Source organism: Mauremys reevesii, linkage group 3 (genome assembly GCF_016161935.1).
Source record: "Mauremys reevesii isolate NIE-2019 linkage group 3, ASM1616193v1, whole genome shotgun sequence".
In the NCBI taxonomy this organism is placed as follows: Eukaryota; Metazoa; Chordata; order Testudines; family Geoemydidae; genus Mauremys; species Mauremys reevesii.
This window is the reverse complement of record NC_052625.1, coordinates 125,524,521-125,543,196: the sequence shown is the minus strand read 5'-3', so window position 1 is coordinate 125,543,196 and position 18,676 is coordinate 125,524,521. Positions and strand designations below refer to the sequence as shown.

At 44.0% G+C, this 18,676-nt stretch overlaps 1 protein-coding gene and 1 long non-coding RNA gene across 4 annotated transcripts in view; one reads left to right on the top strand and one right to left on the bottom strand.

Moving 5' to 3' along the window:
- The window catches only part of TRAF3IP2 (TRAF3 interacting protein 2), a 40,218-nt gene extending 29,704 nt beyond the window's left edge, over positions 1–10,514 (bottom strand). Inside the window, exon 1 of one of the 2 annotated variants that reach the window (XM_039529363.1) lies at positions 10,343–10,514. The gene's annotated coding sequence lies outside the window, so the exon portion shown is untranslated. The remainder of the gene's footprint in view (positions 1–10,342) is intronic. The other variant, XM_039529364.1, reaches the window with a different exon arrangement.
- Positions 1–10,725, top strand: part of LOC120400597 — a 72,576-nt gene extending 61,851 nt beyond the window's left edge. Inside the window, exons 4-6 of one of the 2 annotated variants that reach the window (XR_005595912.1) lie at positions 2,190–2,246; positions 5,615–5,766; positions 10,490–10,725. This is a non-coding gene — a long non-coding RNA (uncharacterized LOC120400597). The remainder of the gene's footprint in view (positions 1–2,189; positions 2,247–5,614; positions 5,767–10,489) is intronic. The other variant, XR_005595911.1, reaches the window with a different exon arrangement.
- Positions 10,726–18,676: the final 7,951 nt, after the last annotated feature.

Genomic DNA, 18,676 nt, shown 5'->3' with positions numbered 1-18,676 from the left:
CATTTCAAAAAACAGAGAAATTTAAGGGTGTTTCTGGTACTTTGTGTTCATTCCTGCTGAGTCTGGAAGGACAGCCTGTCTTGTGTTATTTCCAGAGAGAAAGTTTCGGGTATTCTGATCTGGGGATTTGGTTCAGCTTGTTCCAGAGTTGGGACCAACTGCACATTTTGGATCCAGACCTGATAATGAGGCCCCACCTTGCTGCCCATGGTCTAAACTCTCCTTCTCATCCAAACTAAAGAACTTTGAGTCCTGAGCCAAACTTAATGACGAAAGCCAGTCTCCAATTGCTGGCTCTTATTTCATCCAAAGCCGTTCATCCATTTGGTTATTACATGGATACTGTTAACTCAGGTTACTGGGAGTTTACAGACATTTTGAAAAGTTTGTTGTTCTTTAAGGTTCCCTTTTTCTGATGATGTACTAACCTAGATTGAATGGTACAGGTTATATGGAATTTCAGGTGCCCTTCCAGAATTCAATAGGGATCCAAATAGTAAGTCATCATTTATGGTATTGCCAGTAAAACTGTTCCAGCCAAATTACTCTCATATGTTTTAATATAGCATTGTCATTACAGTAGCAGCCAGGTCCAAAGCATGCATTATAACTATACCAATTTTGGGGAATTAGAACTACTTGCCCCATTACACAACTACACAAAACATTCTTTCTATGCTCAACCTAAAGTTATCTGAAAAAAGTACCGATTCCTGGATAGCATGACCACTCTCAATTGGCCTCTGATATTTCAGAGTGGGCCTCAATAGGCTTTCTTTGAAATTATAATGTAAATAAGAAGTTAAATGAAGCTATGTAAGCCAACACCTTATAAAAGGCTGCAACAGTCAACAACCTGATAGATAATAGGCTGTTATGGGCAAATTCTATATACAGTTCTGGCACCCTCAGGGCTTCCAACGGATAGGGTGAGGAAATTGGGTGATATGAACCACCTCCTTTACAGTTTTACTTCTGTCCTTTTGGAAGAAGCCAGAAACCAAACTAGGACAATCAATAAAGATGAATGGGACAAAAACTCATAGCAAAGCAAACGGCAACATCTGCCAACAATGGAATTTGCTTTAAAGCCTTAATAATCATAAACATGCAGTATTAAAGAGCTTCTAGTAAACCAAGAAGAAATGAACTTCAGTTACAATATCCAGTAAAAAGTACATAAAGAGTATGTTCCAATGAACAAAGAATTCAAAACAGTCAAGCAAGATCATTGAGAAATATCATGTTCTGTGTCTGACTGAAAAATGTCTCAACTCCATTCTGGTTTCAGTAGCTCGTTCTCCAAAAATGTGTACCTTTAATTTGAAGAAGTAAAAACATGCTCTTTATGGTTAATTCTTCGTCAAACTGTGGAAGAGCAATTGTCAATTCCAGTTCATCTGCTCTAAAATGTCCCCACAAGTCTTGTTCTTTTGCAGTAGCATAAAGGAAATAGTACAACGTAAAAATTGAAACAAATCCAATTTGACTTTCCTCAGAGGAAAATCATTGCGAAAGGGATGTACATGTAGCAAGAGTTCTGGCAGATTTCAGCTCTTAACTTTCACATCTTCAAACCCAATCACTTCAGAGAGTATATGTAGCTTATTAAGGTGATAGGTGCTAATGTGATAAAAATCACCAAAATCTTCACAAGGCATAGTCACAAGAAAGACCCAAAAATGGAGATTTTAGGCCAGATCCTTGAGTGCTTTGTGGCCAGTGTGTAATACTACTGCATTACATAGGCCAAACCCTACTTGTACCCTCCATGTTGATCAGTTCTCTGTAACTATGATCCTGAAGCAGCATAGAGCCAGTGACGTGACACATATGTCACACAGCAAAACCACCTCTGGCACAGTGAGGTTTCAGGTTGTGCTTCTCTGAAAAGGGGATGTGGCCAGGCAAAATTATTCTCCACAACTCCTAGGCTGTACGTCTATAGAAAGGATTTCTCGAAAGTGTAACTTCAGGTTTTTCTACAGAGGGTAATTTACCACCATAATTACATAGATAGTTTATAATTATACCAGTATAATTATGCTGGTAAATTTCCCAATGTAGACAAGCCCTCAGAGCAGTTATTGGGAAGCACTAACACACAGCACATGTAGCTGCTTTGTCAGATACTCAGACACAGGCCAGAGAACAAAGTGCACTACTAACTAGACTCCTTTTTATTGCAGGCATCCATGCTTGAAATCCTGACAGTAAGCTCACCAACATCATACAGTTTTCCTATGGTTTATATCCGTTTCCCTTAAGCCATAAACATGACTGCCACTTTTAGCTGAGTCAGTGTCCTGTGACAGTAATAATGCATGCGACTCTAAAAGGAAAACTTTGAGTTCTCATAGTCGGCACAGGATTAAGATGGGGACTTGCTTTACTCTGTTATTTGCAATAGCAACGACATGATAGTTGCCTGGGAAGGTTTGTTATATCAGTGGCTCTCTACCTTTCCAGACTACTGTACCCCTTTCAGGAGTCTGATTTGTTTTGTGTACCCCCAAGTTTCATCTCACTTAAAAACTACTTGCTTACAAAAATCAGACAAAAATACAAAAGTGTCACCGCACTCTATTACTGAAAAATTGTTTATTTATTTATTTTTACCGTATAATTATAAAATAAATCAATTGCACTATAAATATTCTGCTTACATTTCAGTGTATAGTATAGAGAGCAGTATAGACAAGTCATTATCTGTATGAAATTTTAGTTTGTACTGACTTTGCTAGTGCTTTTTATGTAAGCCTGTTGTAAAACTAGGCAAATATCTAGATGAGTTGATGCACCCCCCTGGAAGATCTCTGCACACCCCCAGGGGTACGTGTATTCCTGATTGAGAACCATGGGGTTATATCACTGCCCCCATTATTCTTGCACTGCGATCAGATGACTCTTCTGGGAAGATGAGTTAAGGCCAGGTTTAACAAAGGTATTCACGCACCTAATGCTGCAGATAGGTGCCTAGTGATATTTACAAAAGTATCTAAGCAGGCTAGGTGCCAACTTGAAAGAAATTGCTCGTATGCATATTTAGGCATCTAAATACCTTTGTAAATCTGGCTACAAGGGTCACTGGCCATGGCATGCTTGCGCATACTTGCTTTGTGACTGGGGATTTAGTTGGGATGTGTATGATTTGTGGGCAACTTTGAACCAACCCCCAAGTGAAGAAATGACCTGTGTAATGGCATACTTCTCACATGGGTGAAAGCCAGATTAAGGGGCCATAAGGGACATCTCTAGACTTTATTCACATTGCCAACTCTCCTCCCACCATTGAATAGCATCTGTTCTTTCATAAGAAGTTCCCCTTGGTATCCATCTTGGATCATAAAGGGCAAATTAATCTGTGGTGTAAATGGGAATAACTCCATTGGCTTTGTAAATCATAGTAACTTAACACCATTATTATCTGCAATTATCAAACATCTGAACATGGCAAATTACAGAAACAAATTCATCAAGGCTGAATCTGTCTGTTGTCTCTTTGATGGTCACTGAAGCAAGCATATCAAAACACCAGAAAACCATCCAGTTGGAAATTCTGTCTTCAACAGCCATCAGTCTAACACCAACACTGATAACATTACCGGCCAAGTGAGGAAATGACCTGTTGGGAAGAATCAAGCATCTGATTCAAGGCCCACTAAATATATATAGGCCATTTTCAGTGTGAGCATTCAAGGAGCAGGGGTAATATAAAATCTCCAGGGAATATTTGAAACACCTTAGTAATTTACTAAGTTACATCCAACCTAAATACCCCTTGCTGCATATTAAACCAGTTACCTCTTGTCTTATCCTCAGGGGACATGACAACAGAAATGCTCTCTCCTTTCCTATGGTGTGTCTGTTTTTACACCACACTCATCACCATACTGTCTGTGTGCCTAGAATCTTAATCCCTCAGGTTCTGTGGCTCTGGCTGGTGTATAGGGGTGCAGTTTTGGCTACCCTGTGTCAGAGGAGGTGAATTAAACCCATTGTACGCAATGTTTGAGAAATCCATCTTCTCTGGCCTATTTATTGGGCACTGAGATTGCAGATTTTCTTTAGGGCTTGGTTTATATTCCACTGGGTATCATTATTTCTAACCCTAAGGATAGTTATGCACTGGCATAGGTTACTTAGGAAGGTTGTGGAATCTCCATCACTGGAGGTTTTTAAGAACAGGTTGGACAAACACCTGTCAGGGAGGGTCTAGGTATACTTGGTCCTGTCTTAGTGCAAGGAGCTGGACTAGATGACCTCTCAAGGTCCCTTCCAGCCCTACATTTTTATGATTCTATCATCCTCTCTCAGTGGTTTTGGTGGGAGAAAGCAGCTTTAAATTGCAAAAGCCTTGTGCAAGAGGCTACCCAAGGGATAAGTGAAAACATTGCATGCCAGGGAACCCTATCCACTTTTGGGATGATGCTGGCAGCAGGCTCAGTCCGTATTTTGGTGGAAATTTCCAAAAGAAAACCCACATGTGGTTTGCAATGTTGATGATTCAGTAAGTAACATTCTTCCTTCCAAGTCTATACTGAACCAGTGCTTCAGTATGATGTTACTATTCTGCTAGAGGTCCCAGCTTTTAGAAAAGATGTAAAACTGAGACCTTGATCCTGTTGTTATACATAGTCTCATGCTGTAGATTTTCATGCAATTTCTCTTGACATTTTTTCTGTTTAACATATGCTGAAAGTAGTGCACAAGACAGACAACTTACTTGAGCCCCTGTTGTCAAGAACTGAGATAAAGGAGTCCTTCAGCATATCAAAACACCCTCAGCAAACCATGATCTGATTCCTCTTCTAGCACTGAGACAAATTGGAGAATGTAGTTTATGGCCCAATCCCATCCTTAAATATATAGAACTATTTTAGGTGCTATTTTCATATTGCCGGAAAGCTCCAAGAATTTAGTATTCCTCCATGATTTAAGGTGCCCATATGGCCTGTTTTGGCCAGGACAGTCCCCTTTTTAAGCTCTGTATCGGATGTCATGACTTTTTTTGTGTGTGGCAAAACTGGGCATTTGTCCCATTTGCTCTTGATTGAGGGGGCTACGGAGGAACGTTCAGGCAAGAGCAAATGGGACAAATGTCCAGTTTTGCCCAAAAAAAAGAAGTCGTGATGTCCAGGACATTGGCTTGGGCAAGCAGCGACACCAGGCAGTTTGGGCCATACCCACATGGCAGGGCCTGGGCCAGCCTGTGAGCACTGACCATCTCTTACCCGGTGTCCTGTTTTTAGTTTAGGGAACTATGGTCACTCTACCATGGCTATACTGAAGATTACTGATAACCAGCTTGAATTTTTGCATGGACTCCTGCAAATCATGAAGTGAGGCCTTTAGTAAAGGGAATTAACATTCTAGCAGCAAATTTTGGAAAAATAAATGGAAAAAAAATCCCATTAACAGCGCTTGTCTCCTCTTGTTCCTTCCTCGCCCCATACTCAAAGTTTTATAGCATGGATTAATTTAATAAATAGCTTTGGAGAGTTGGTCTTAAGTGAGCTGATAGACAGTGGCTCAAGCTCTTGTGACCAAACTCTTCCAAGCTTCCTTGCAACAGTTCCCAGACTGAGAGAAGTTCTTCCATTTCTCCTGCCAGATAAACTGAAAGCATCAGAGCCAAGAGAGTGCTGACTGTGCTGTTGAAACAGTCCTGGACAGCACAATGTTCACAATAAAATGACCGCATCATATGCTTGTTCTGGACACAGTTTGCTTTGGATGTCTCTGGCGGGAGTTCCAGGGGAGAAAGTAAGTGGAAAGAAAGGTGGGGAGTAGACACTCACTTTTCCAGGTCAACAGAGCTAGGCCTTAGGTCCAGAATTCAATAGCAGGGCCAAACTCCCTTAACATTCAAGAGAGTTTGTAGCTGGGGGTCAGCTTCAGACCCATCTTTACAGTTTAAGGATTTCATAATCAACCACAAAGCATTCCATATATTTTCCAGTTTGAAGGTCAAGATTCACATCCCCACAGAATACCTCCAAATGCCTGGTTTTGATTAGACAACTTCTGACAAGGGAGAGGAAGGAACCTGCAGAAAAAGAAGGTGCTTGTGCTTTCATTCTTTTTCAGAGAGCTTTGAGAGTTGAAGAGCAATTTGATTAAAGTAATATGTTTGTGAGTTAATCAATAGAAGAGGGAATGTTAGGACAAGGGAGAAACCTCTTCCGGTCCGATATGCAATACATAAATAAAGGGGTGGAAGTTACACTCATCTGGAAAGGTTTGGATGTACATTAACTTATGCTTTAGCCAGGCGCAAGAGGGCTGGACAGGAAAGATAGTGCAGTGATTATGATGTTAGCCTGGGAGTCAAAAGACTGTGGTTCTTTTCCCTGATCCACAACACACTTCCTCTGTGACCTTGAGTGAGTCTCAGTCCCTACGTTCCCCATCCATAAAATGGAGATAACTGTATTTCCTAACTCATATGATGTTGAGAGGATAAATACATTAAGCCTCTGAGGTGCTCAGACACTATGGGAATGGGGCCATATAAGGCTAAATAGAGAAGTGAAATGCTACAGCTTGCTCTGTAGAAAGATTGGACACAACCTTCCTAAAACTAAGTGAAGTCAGGCCCAAAACTTTTCAGCAGTGTGCAGTGCTGCAAACAGGGAGCCATTTGGGACCTATGACCAGAGTCAAAGGACAAAAACAAATTGATTGCAGCTCCCACTGGCCGCGGTTCGCCGTTCCAGGCCAATGGGGGGCTGCGGGAAGCAGCGGCCAGCACATCCCTTGGCCTGTGCTGCTTCCCGCCGCCCCCATTGGCCAATGGGAGGTGTGATCGGCCGAACCCGCAGACACTGCAGGTAAACAAACCGTCCCGGCCCGCCAGTGGATTTTCCTGATGGGCTGCGTGCCAAAGGTTGCCGATCCCTGGTCTAAAACAACAACCACATTATTTAAAATGCTAGTTAATGTTGCTAAATGACAACAACAGGCTTGCATATCACATCAGCAACAAAATGCAAGCTTTTGAAAACAAGAAAATAAATAGTTAACATCATAATTCCTGAACTGTCCACAAAATAAACACACACATGCATATGAACTATAATAAATGCAGCCTGCACTAGATCTGGCCCCTTGAGCATGCTAAGCCATATTTTATCAAAACATAACCATAACTTTGACCACTGAATTACTGATTTTAATGTAATTGTGTTTTCTTTATTTCAGTGGCAAAATATTTGCTTTTATAAGATGCTTCTAAGTGGAATACATTCTCAGCTAACACAGGGCTAGATTGGTACTCTTTAGGCACATCCCAGCAGGGGTGTGGGGGTGCATTGATCCAGGGAAACAGTCAGAATGCCTCCTGGAGCTTTCCATTGAACGGGGGCGTGCACACACCACTACCCCACAATGCTGGCTGGTGCACAGGGGGACCAACACAGCCACAAATGTCCCTAACTCTCCACTCCTCCCTTCCCCTTAAGGGTGGCATGCATCTCTGTGGGGAGTAGCTAGAGTGCTGGCCAGGTGCTTTCTTGAGCATAGGGCTTGGAATTCTGCCTGGCTCTGACGCTCCACTGCAGAGGTAGCAACACATTGCTTTAGAGCTAGAGGAAGACAAAGATACCAAGTCAGAATTTCAAACCATGGCACTATTATAATGTCACGTAACGTCAAAGGATCTTGATGAATTTTCTTCAAACTTTGCAGAAACAGTTTCCTTTTGCTGCAGAATAAACATGGCAATTTCCAGGCTAAATCCATTTTCCAAGTCAAAGTTATGAGGGTGCCAAAATAGGGCTCTATAGTGGAAGCTGGTTTCAAACTTACCTATGGAAATATTGCCACATCTCCTTAATACTATGGGTGCTGGAAAGACAGCAATGCTGTGCGCTGGGTCAATATGAGGCCAACGGTTGGGCATTGACATTAGCACAGCACTAGGCAGACATTCCCCCAGTCAGGCTTTCCCCTCAACATGTTTCCTGGTGAGGAATGAAGACCTCTTCTGGGTACCCACAGAAGAAGCCACCAGCTCCGGGTAAACACCTACAAATAAGCTCCAGTACCTTCTTCCAAGGCATGCAGCCTGCCTTCCAAAGCAAGGCAGCATCATGTAAGAGTTGCTATGGGTCCCACTTGACTCTTGAAGGCACAGAGCCTAAAGAATTGGGGCTTCCAATGCACCGAGTATAGTAGTATATTGAAGGGCACTCTGCTGCCATAAGCCAACATCAGAACCACTGCCCCTCAGTTCAACCCTGATACAGACTTCAGCCTGATCACAACTGCTCCTTAGAGCTCACCAGTGCTGTGTGAAGAGCGGAGGCACATAGGAAACTAACAGGGGAGCAGTGCCTTGGGTCCTAAGAGAGTGAGAGCCCTTTGTGCCAGGCCGCTTGTGCTGGTGCCTGAGTCACTCAGATAAGATGATGCCATAGAAGACCCTGGGTAGATAAACTCTCCTCCGGTTGAAATCCTGCTAGCTCAGAGACTCTCACATTGGAGTGGTGGTGTGACCCTGTGCACCAGGTCACAGAGCCACTCACTCAAATTTGGCCCAGTTGCTCCTCTGTTATGCCAGCAGGGAAGGGGCTCTGCTGTTACACCACCCAGCTCTGGTTGGCGGACAGGGGATGGGAGTCTGGGTCCCTTGGATTCCCCCTGCCGAGTTCAGATTCTCAAAAGTGAGGAGGGCACGGTCCGCTCTGTTTCAAAAGTGGGGGGGGGAGGGTGAACTCCCCCCTCATCTCTGGCACCCAGCCCTAATACAATAATGAAAGTGCCCTCAGTCACTCTTTGTACCCAATCCCCACAGTAGGGTAAACTAAAAACCAAGACATTCCCTCCCAAGCACACGACCCTCAGCAGTGCTTGAATTAGCTGAGGCACGATTGTGACCTTACACTATTGTGTTTTAGGATCATGTGATGACTAAGTGTGCTCAGTTCAGCCTTATCTGGCTGAAATTCCTTTTCTTTGATTCAAGACAACAATCTTCAATAGTAGTTTGCAAAAATGAAACGAATTCCCCAAACTAAGAAGTGGCGGGGATAATGCGAAATGTACTCGAGGCCGCATGCTAAACAGCACTTTGGGGAAATACAAGACAGACAATGAGAGGAAGAACAGAGGTCTTACCAACCTTCCCCTCCTCCTCCAATGACATTTTTTGAGCCTATGGAGCTAGGAAGCATTTTGTTATTTCCTTGCAGATGGCACCAAAGAGTTGGTGCAGTCTCTACCTGAGGGCTTGTTATTGCTAAGAAGGGTTTGCTGGTTTAGCTAGACCAGCAAACCTGCCTAGTATAGATGAAGCTTATAACTGTCAGTATAGCTCACCCCAGTTCCTTGAGCAAAATGGTTTTGCTGGCATAACTGGGTCTTAGCTATCCTGGTATATGCAGCAGTGTATGTTGGAAAAACATCACCTTCCTGACATAATTATGCTGGTATACATTTTTAATGTAGATCAGGCCCTAATCCTTAGAGGATACCTTAATTTTGCAATACCATGTAATTCCCAGAAACTAGTTGCAGCTGTAAGGCACAGTATATGGGGCAGATTTACTGTTCTCACTAGCCAGCAAGAGTTGCCAAACCGAGTATTCTGAAAGCGATGTTAACATATCAGGTATACAGCTGATTTTTTTAAATTCATATCAGATCACTTGCAATCTGTTCTGATATTAACATCAGGTTGGAAGTGTTTTATCTTGGTCTATAATCCTATTTCTTCATTCATTTTCCATAATGATTCGCTCTTCAGCCTTTTAGGCAATTCCTAGATTACTGGGAAACAACCCCTCATTATGGCCGAGTAGGCAGTGAGGCATGGGCCTGTGTGGCAGGCAGTGCAAAACCATTGTCCCAACGGTGCCACAATTCCCCCGGAAGCTCCTGGGGAGCACAGCTGTGCCACCACTCAGAAGAATGCAGGCTCACTGGCTGACCCGTGTGTGGGGGGCACAGAGGGGTAGAGGTGAAAGTTCCTTGCAAGTTACCTACCAGTGGCACACCCATGCAATGGCCAGCCAGGATCAGGCCCGTCGCTGGCATGTTTCAGACGTCTATATAAATGCTTAGGCCCCGAGGACGACATAGAAACACTGCGTATGTCATCCATTTCCAGAGTGTTTACTCACAGACAGTCCTGCTCCAAATCTGTGAAGCGAAGCAGCTGAAGCACAGTGAGCTCTTTGCCAAACTCACTGTTTGCTAAACTGTTTGCTAAACTGGGCGAAATAAAAAGGAGGTTAGAGCCCAGAGAAAAGAGACAGAAAAACAAGAGGCAAAGTGGGTCAGTGGTTAGTAACAAACAGTATTTGTGACAGGGAGTGGCAGTATCTTTAAGAGCTCTTACCTTGGGGCTAGCAGGACTGGACGCTGGACTGACCAAGGGTAGAGAGCGACTGTTGGGCTTTCTCCTGCACACTCTTTTCCTGTGGTTCTCTGGTTTTCTTTTCTCCCTTTATGCTCCCCTTTCTCTTTCTCTCTCTTTCTCTTTCAGGTAAGTTGCAGAACAGGCTCTGCAGCAGGAAGTAGAACTCGTATGCAAATCACAAATCAGAAGTGGAAAACGTCAGTCTGAAAATCTCTGAGGGGGAGTGAATCAGTAACAGAGGAAAACTACTTTGAAGTTAAAAAGTCCCTTGAAATGTTTCTGTCCTTACAAGTCAGGCTGCTGTTTAACCCGCACAGATAAGTAACTGCAGGGGAAACCCAATATGATTTTCAAGCATAATATTCATGAATGGAAGAAGTGTCTGATTTTTTTTAAAATACTAGAATGTATATTGTCAGCGCCAACAGCTCAAAAATCATGAGTTGGACCACCAAAAATCATGAGATTGTCTACAAATCATGTGATTTAAAATGGGTTATTTTTATCTGTGTTCTGGTTCTTGAAGGTTACACTCAAGTAACATTTTCAAACTTTTCTCCACAACCACATCTAGGAACATTTGTTGTAAGAAATTAAAGTTGAGATTCTCATGTAGTGACAGAACTCCAGCAGCTGGGACTTTAATTAAAATATCAAACATGGCAAGAGTTGGCAACCTTGCATAGATATTAGAAGCACTTCTGGTATCATCCAGCTTGTCTTCTTGCCAGTCAGGATTTTCTCCACAGTATAGTCTCTAGTGCTTTCTCCAATCTAGCTTACATGTCCCAAGGAAACTGCCTTACACCACTTCCTAGTCCAGTAGATCTCACTGTCAGGCCTGTTAGCCTACATTTTCCTTGCTTAATTTCACCCATTCCTCCTACTTATACTCCTAGGTGCCACGTTAATTCATTTCTCCTCTTTGGTGTATTCACCTTTCCAGTATTTGTAGGCAGCCATCAGGTTCCTCCTGAACTCTAGCTCAGTCAAGCTATACATATTTAGCTATCTAAAATCATCCCTCAGAAGTCAACTCCTCCTGCTGCTTGGTTGTTTTTATTGCTCTCTTCTGAACTCCCGCCCATTGATCACTATCTTGGTAAAGAGGCACCCACAACTGAATGCAATATTTCAGATGTGGCCATAGCAGAGAGCAGGGAGATAACAGAATCTCCGTTTCCTTCCCCTGTTCTCTCCCCTCCTCCCCCGCTCCATGATGCCTTGGCATATTTTCTCATCATACACTTTGTTAAGAGACATGAAGTTTCCAAGCACGTCAGTTCTCTGAGTGAGCATTACCTGTCACCTCTTCATAATACAACCCCTAAGTCAGGCACGTCTCTTCTGCAGCCATGCTACATTGCAGACTGATGCCTAATTTACTGGCCAGAGGTCTCGTTCAGCATTACTGCTTCTAATCTTATTTTGAAAAGTACTATGGTACTCTACAGTAATAGGTGAAAGCACTGTGCCTTATATTAACAACACTGCAGTGTTTTGGGCTGTTGCTGTAGAATACTGTGGTGTATTCCCTGGAGAAGCCCATGGTTCAACCATCGTTTGCTAGACTGAATGGACTTTTTCTGGAGCCTATTATTGTTGTGCCTTGATTGGCAGGAAAGATTCCTGCTGAGCATCTTGTAATACTCCCTGTCGCACCCCCCCTTCCACTAATGGGCTGAGCACGCTGCCTCCCTTAGCTGCCCATATCAGCCTTACAAGTGAAAGCCTAGCATCCATAATTGAACCCATATTTCCCCTCTGGGGCATTGCAAAGCAGTAATACTAGGCCACCGGAACAAAGCCAAAATGGCCGATTGCTAATAGTTTCTTCCCTTCTCAGATTAGCATCAGGTCTATGGCTGTTCATGCCCATGGCAAACTGGAAAACACATGCCCTTCACTTCCCACAATCCCTAAACATTTTGCTGCTCCAGGCAACCACCTGTTCTGCCTGTATAATAGAGCCAGCCTTGGATGTGATGAACATTCCTACCAATTAATGTGGCATTAGTAGTGGTGCTATTAGCATGGCCTTTTAATCAGTTTAAGTTTAAAGCCATCTGTCTGTAACTAAGACGTGGTGTTTTGCTGCATGCCTATTTTTCACAGTGAAAGCCCTTTCTCTGACAGCTGTGAGCTTTGGCATTTTACGGCACTGTTCTGTAGTAAGACTGGGTTTGATCTGAGAACCTTCACAAAGCCATATTTTACAGAGTGCAGATTTGATAAATGCAGCTACAGCGAGGTAATTCTTGGTTGCAGCTGGCTTGCTGGAATAGCTGCTGCATGCGCGCTAAGTACAGACACCCGGTAGATGTAGGATCTGGAGTTTCTGGCTGGGCATATCTGTGATGGTGACTCATTCAGGGCAGTTCAGGCAAATACCATATTTACTGATATATAAAGCTAAGCACAATTTCCAGGCAAAACTTTTGGCTTATATACTAGTCAAGCAGGGAAAAAGGGGAGCCAGGAGTTCTGCTGACGGGCCCCTAAGTTACTTCCTATTTAAGGAAGACTCTTCCATAATGTCTTAGCTGGGGAGCATAGGGACAGTCGGAGAAGGATCAGTTTATGTTTGTTAGTGTCTGCAGGGAAGAGAAGGAGATTGGCTCTCCGGGAGTTGGTTTATAAGCGAGTATATACGGTAGAGCCTTGCATGTTCATCATCATTGTCTAACTGGGGCAATGAACTGTGAAGGAGACCAAAGAATGTTTATCAATCATTCATGCAGCACATTAACCAGTGCTCTGACTCAAGGGCAAGAACTTCAAAGTTATGCCTCTGTGGACATAAATGGCACTGTCTGGGTCCAGACTCTCCATGCTGACCCCTCCCAAACCCAACAGCTAGACAGAGCGAACGGGGATTCTCAACAGGTGATATCTAACTTACTAGCAGTCCTCCCAGCACACCTAAATCCAAAAGCACAAACACCAGGGCTCCCCAACCCAAATAGGCGTTCAAAGCTGAAAGGGTTCTGAAGTCTGTAACTGTTTTTTGCAAACCTGGTATTTGTAGTTGTCAGATGACAGCCAGCTGCTGAAATGTACAAGGGAAAGTTCTCACTATGAGCTGACAGCTGCCTGCTGGCACCCGCAGCCTTTCTGACCCTGCGTGTAGGGAAATGAAAAAAACTCAGTTTCTGGTGGCCGATTCATGATTTCACTTCTGTTTCTATGGAAATGGGCATGGATTGGCAGAAGAAAAGGTACATACAGTGTGTGCACGCACGCACGTCTGCATAATACATACACAACACACACAAATGTTTTTAAAAAATATTTTTGAAGGAAATACACTTAGGTAGTGAAGTTATATTGGATCCCTGTACTTCTCAGGTTACGAAGAGAATTGGACCATTGAAAACAGCATTTTGGCTTCTACGTAACCACTAATTTAAGTCTCCGTCTTGTAAACACTTATTACTGGGCACAATGCATAAACCATTGAAGACAGTGGGATTACCCCTGGTAGTTCATATTTGCAGGATTGGGCCTAAGGTCATAAATATATTTATTGTGCACAGTCTTTCTAGGCTCTTGAATAGTAAAAAAACTATTTATAATGGGTAAAGAAGTTTGTGCTTTAGTGCTAATGTTCTCTTGTGGTCCAGTGAGCCCTAATAGTATTTGATACTTGATGGGACTGAATAAGCAGGACTCTTATATAATAACAATAAAATAAATAATAAAAAAAGAATAATAAAAACACAACCCAAAATTGTTCCATCCAAGGGTCTCAGGGAACATCACAAGAATTAATAAATAAAGACTCAACACCCCCTGCATGGTAGGAAAGTACAATTATCTCCATTTCACAGATGGGGAAACTGATGCCCAGAGGAAGGTATTAACTGCTTTTGTGCAGCTGACTAGCAGAATACCCCCAACACAAGAGGCCCTCTCTGCTAGAAATGGAGAGATGGTGCCATTGGCTCAATCCTAGCAGGATAATCTAGGGCAGGTGGACATGTGGCAGGGTCTGACCGTATGGAATGTGAGGTTATGACAGTGGTTCGGACATCCTTAAGGCTGCACTAACCTGCTCCAGGGGGTCAGTTTGGCCCCACCAACTTCAGCATAGACGAAGCACCAAGCCTCCCCTCTTGGTCCCTGCGCTGGTGGCAGGATTAATCTGGCCTAATGAAGATAAGTGACATGTCCAAGGACACACAATGTCTATGGTAGACCTGGGAATAGATCCCCAAAATCCTGAGTCTTCATGTTCCTTAATCACAAGACCATCCTTCCTCTTACAAAATAATAGAAAGGAAAGATTCCCACCTGTCTCAGTCAAATTACAGGGCTGCTCACAGGGGGCTAATTAGAAACCCACTAGGGAAGAGACTGGAGTCTGAGATCTGCTGGTAACTTCCTCAGATGATTTATTCCAGGGGACCAGTGGGCTGAGTTTGCCTGATTGACACCAATCCAGGCTTCGTTAGCAAAATACTTTTCAGCAGTGACAATCACAGGACATGCCAGAAGGGAGTCTCTTGTCTAAGCTAAGTGGATTCCAGCTACTCCCCCTGCCTGCCAACTTCCCCACCAGCAGGCTGCTGGCATTCCGCCTGAGAACAGCATGCAGCAGCTGACCAGTCTGTTTGCAGTCTGCACCTCCACTATGCAAAAAACTGCAAGGGAACTCTGGGCCACAGGGGAGCCAAAACCAGGACCTCAACACATGGAGTGAACTGCATGCGCGCTAAGTTAGTTACCCTTTAGTTAGCGCCACTACAGTATGGCAAAAGGAGACAGTCACAATCATGGCCACATGTGCAGCAAAAAACATCATTTCATTTTTGGTGCTGCAGCTGATTAGACGAGTTGAAATGGGGAGGGAAGGGGCAGACACCTGAATTAGTATCTGACAGTTTTTAAAGTGCTGAAAAAAATTAGATATATTGAACAGAAACCTTCAAAAATCAGCTCCTGATCTCACTCCACTGCTGTGTTAGTATGCCATGGTCCCAGGCTTGAACAGGAAGAACTGCCTGTGGGCGGACAGCATTGATACTCTGCCCGATGGCATTTATTTGTGTGAATGTCTTTGTAATACGTGTATGTCTAGAATCTCTCACCTGAGCAGCAGCAGGAATTCTCTGTTCTGATCCCAGTTGTGGAAGTTCTTTATATCTGCACTGTGTACATATTCGAATCAGACGAACACCTTCCGTTTTACCCTGTGAAGGGATGAAATGAGCAGAAAACAGCCAAAAGCCTGTCAGAGGGAGAGGAGGTGAATCTAATCAGCACAGCGGTATCCCTCCCCTTATCTTAGATTTTGACATTGTGCTTCTGACTGTGGTAGCTACCATTGGACCCTCTTCGCTGGCTGATGGTTTGGTGCTCTGCAGAGGGCATGGTTGGCAGGGAGGTGGCAGAGCCATGGATAGCTCACTTTACACAACATTAGTAAACCTACAATGAAATAACCCAGGAATCACTATTGACCTCTCTCTGCAGATTGCCACTCTGAACATGCGTCCCCTTTTAGAGGAGGTGTGTGATATCCAAGCACAGGTGAATGGTCCGAGATCCACAAGTTTGTCCCAGACCTTAGGACATTTAGATGCAGGACTGGAGGACTAGTCTCTGTCTCTTTGTAGCTCACCAAACCTCACCCACAAGAAGACAGGATGCTGCAGAAACTTGGTCTGTTTCACCTAATTTGGACCTCACAAAGCTTTTTACAAGTGATGGTATAACCCCACTGCACTTTTTTTTAAACAAAAGCTGCACAAAAGATTATCAGTGCCTGCCAAGGTAATATTATAACTCTAATGGTGGAAAACCCCTTTTCCTGAGGGCATACATTGCCATCATCTGTTCTGTCTAGATTGAGAGATTCAATTACATTTGATTCAGCATCTCAGATAATGAGCACCTACCTGCTACTCCCCGAGCCACATCTATAGCCTGTTGCTTTCTAAAGGCCTAATCCTACAGCTTGGAAGTTTTACCATTGACCTCAGAGGAAGCAGGATCATGTCCATAACAGGGCCGCCCAGAGGATTCCGGGGGCCCGGGGTCTTCGGCGGCGGGGGGCCCCGCTTCGGTGGTAAGTCGGCAGCGGGCAGTCCCTTCCGTTCCGGGACCCGCCGCCAAAGTGCCCCAAAGACCCACGGTGGGGACCCCCCCTCCGCCGAATTACTGCCAAAGTGAGACCCGCTGCCGAAGTGCAGCCCCCACCGTGGGTCTTCGGGGCACTTCGGCGGCGGGTCCCGGAACGGAAGGACCTCCCCCGCCGCCGAATTACCGCCGAAGACCTGGCTGCACTCCGGCGGTGGGTCCCGCTTCGGCGGTAATTCGGAGGCGGGGGGGTCCTTCTGTCCCGGAGAGGAAGGACCCCCACCGCCAGCGAAGACCGGGAGCGAAGAAGCTCCGGGGGCCCGGGCCCTGCGAGAGTTTTCCGGGGCCCCCGGAGCGAGTGAAGGACCCTACTCCAGGGGCCCCGAAAAACTCTCGTGGGGGCCCCTGCTAGGCCCGGAGCCTGGGGCAAATTGCCCCTCTTGCCCCCCCCTCTGGGCGGCCCTGGTCCATAATTCTCATTTGTACAGTATTTCAAGCTGAATGTGATGTGTCATGTTGGACCCTCTGTTCTATAAAATGCATATTCATATTCTCAGAGCAGAACATGACTGGGCCTGATTGACAAGGCAGACAACGGGAAGCCTTTTTATTAGATGTGGCTGGTAGATGGCAAGATCTTCAGGATTTGGAATATTTTTCATTTGATAGGAAGAAAATGTCACAGTCAAGCATAGTTTCTTTCATTACCTCCCTGGTCTGTTTATTCAGGGGACTATTTAGTAACACATGTTTTTGCTTCCAATTGATCAACTTTTTAAAGAATAGCAGTCAAGTTACTGAACTTAAAATTAAAAATTTGAATTAATATAGAGAACGTTAATTCACAGAGAGTTTGCTCAGTATCCTTTAGGGTAAATAGGTAGTTAGTTACTTTTCCTAATTCTCCTCTTGGCCACACTCTGCCAGGTGCTTACCATTTTTGCACTACCAGGGAAACTGGGACCTCTCTCTTCCCCTTCTGGCTGTTTGAGATTCTTAGTCACATGTCTATAGAAATGGTCTTTTAGGCCTTTGCTTTGCTGTTTCCTAGTTATATCCTGGTGTGATACCTAAAAGAAAAAAACACAGAGCTTCTTTGTTAATTTATAAGATGCTTCCAATTAATCCTCTCTTAATGATAAAAAACCCTCCTGCCATTTGTTAAAAACTTTCCCCACAGTATTATATATCCTCTTAATTAAGAACAGAAACAAACTAATACCTATTTTATTCCCTCTTGCTTCCAATTAGTCCTCCATTGCTCATTACCCACCAGACACTTGACAATTAACAGAACAAAAATTCCCCAACAACAGGATATATATTTCTTCAGAAATGACATGTCTAGAATAATGAAAGTGACACAGCCTTGGTGTGTAAAGGGGCAAGAGGCAGGAACGTAAAGCCTCCCATGTGGATCAAAGACATATGGAACATATGCAAAGGCTACATAGGTAACACGTGTTTTATATGCTCCATGTATATGAGATCATACAGAGGCGGGTTGCAACCCTGCCTAATTTGGAGAGACAGGCACAAAAGAGAGAAATTTGGCTTTCATTTAATAAAAGGATTCTCTCCCCCCTTGCTCTTGACATTTGCCTTGAAAATGTAAATCGATTGCTTGATTTGGTAGCTTGTCACTGATTTTTCGTAAAGACTACAGGTTATTCATAGTTCCCCACTAGTCACCCAGGACTGGACTTGGAGGGCTGTGTAAACCATGCACACAGCTCCCTCAACTGACTGCACGTCTTCACCCATCTTTAATATTCAAGATCAGTTTCCAGCTCTGGTGCAATATTTCCCTGGCTCCTGATGGCAAAAAAGCCATCACAAATGACCTCCTAGACAACTGACTGCTGCTCATGTGGATCCTCTGCTATGCAGCTAGTGTGACCTGGAGGAGAGGCAGCATGGAACAGGGACCAGGAATCCAGCACTTTCATTCAAGCTTCAAATGATGCCCTTTCTGGTCCTGGGCACGTCACTTATGCTTTCTGCTTAAATGTTCCTACTTGTAAAGCTGATCTGCCTTATGTAGCGCCAATGGCAGAGTCAGATAATTAAACATGTTTGTAAACGCCAGCTGTGCACTAATATTCACCAGAACACACAAAACCTTCTAGGTGCTGGGTGCCTAATGACCCCCAATGCCCTGCTTGTTTGCACAGTTACCAACATCTTAAAAAGTTTGCGAGGGACAATTATGCCCAGACCCCACCACAAACT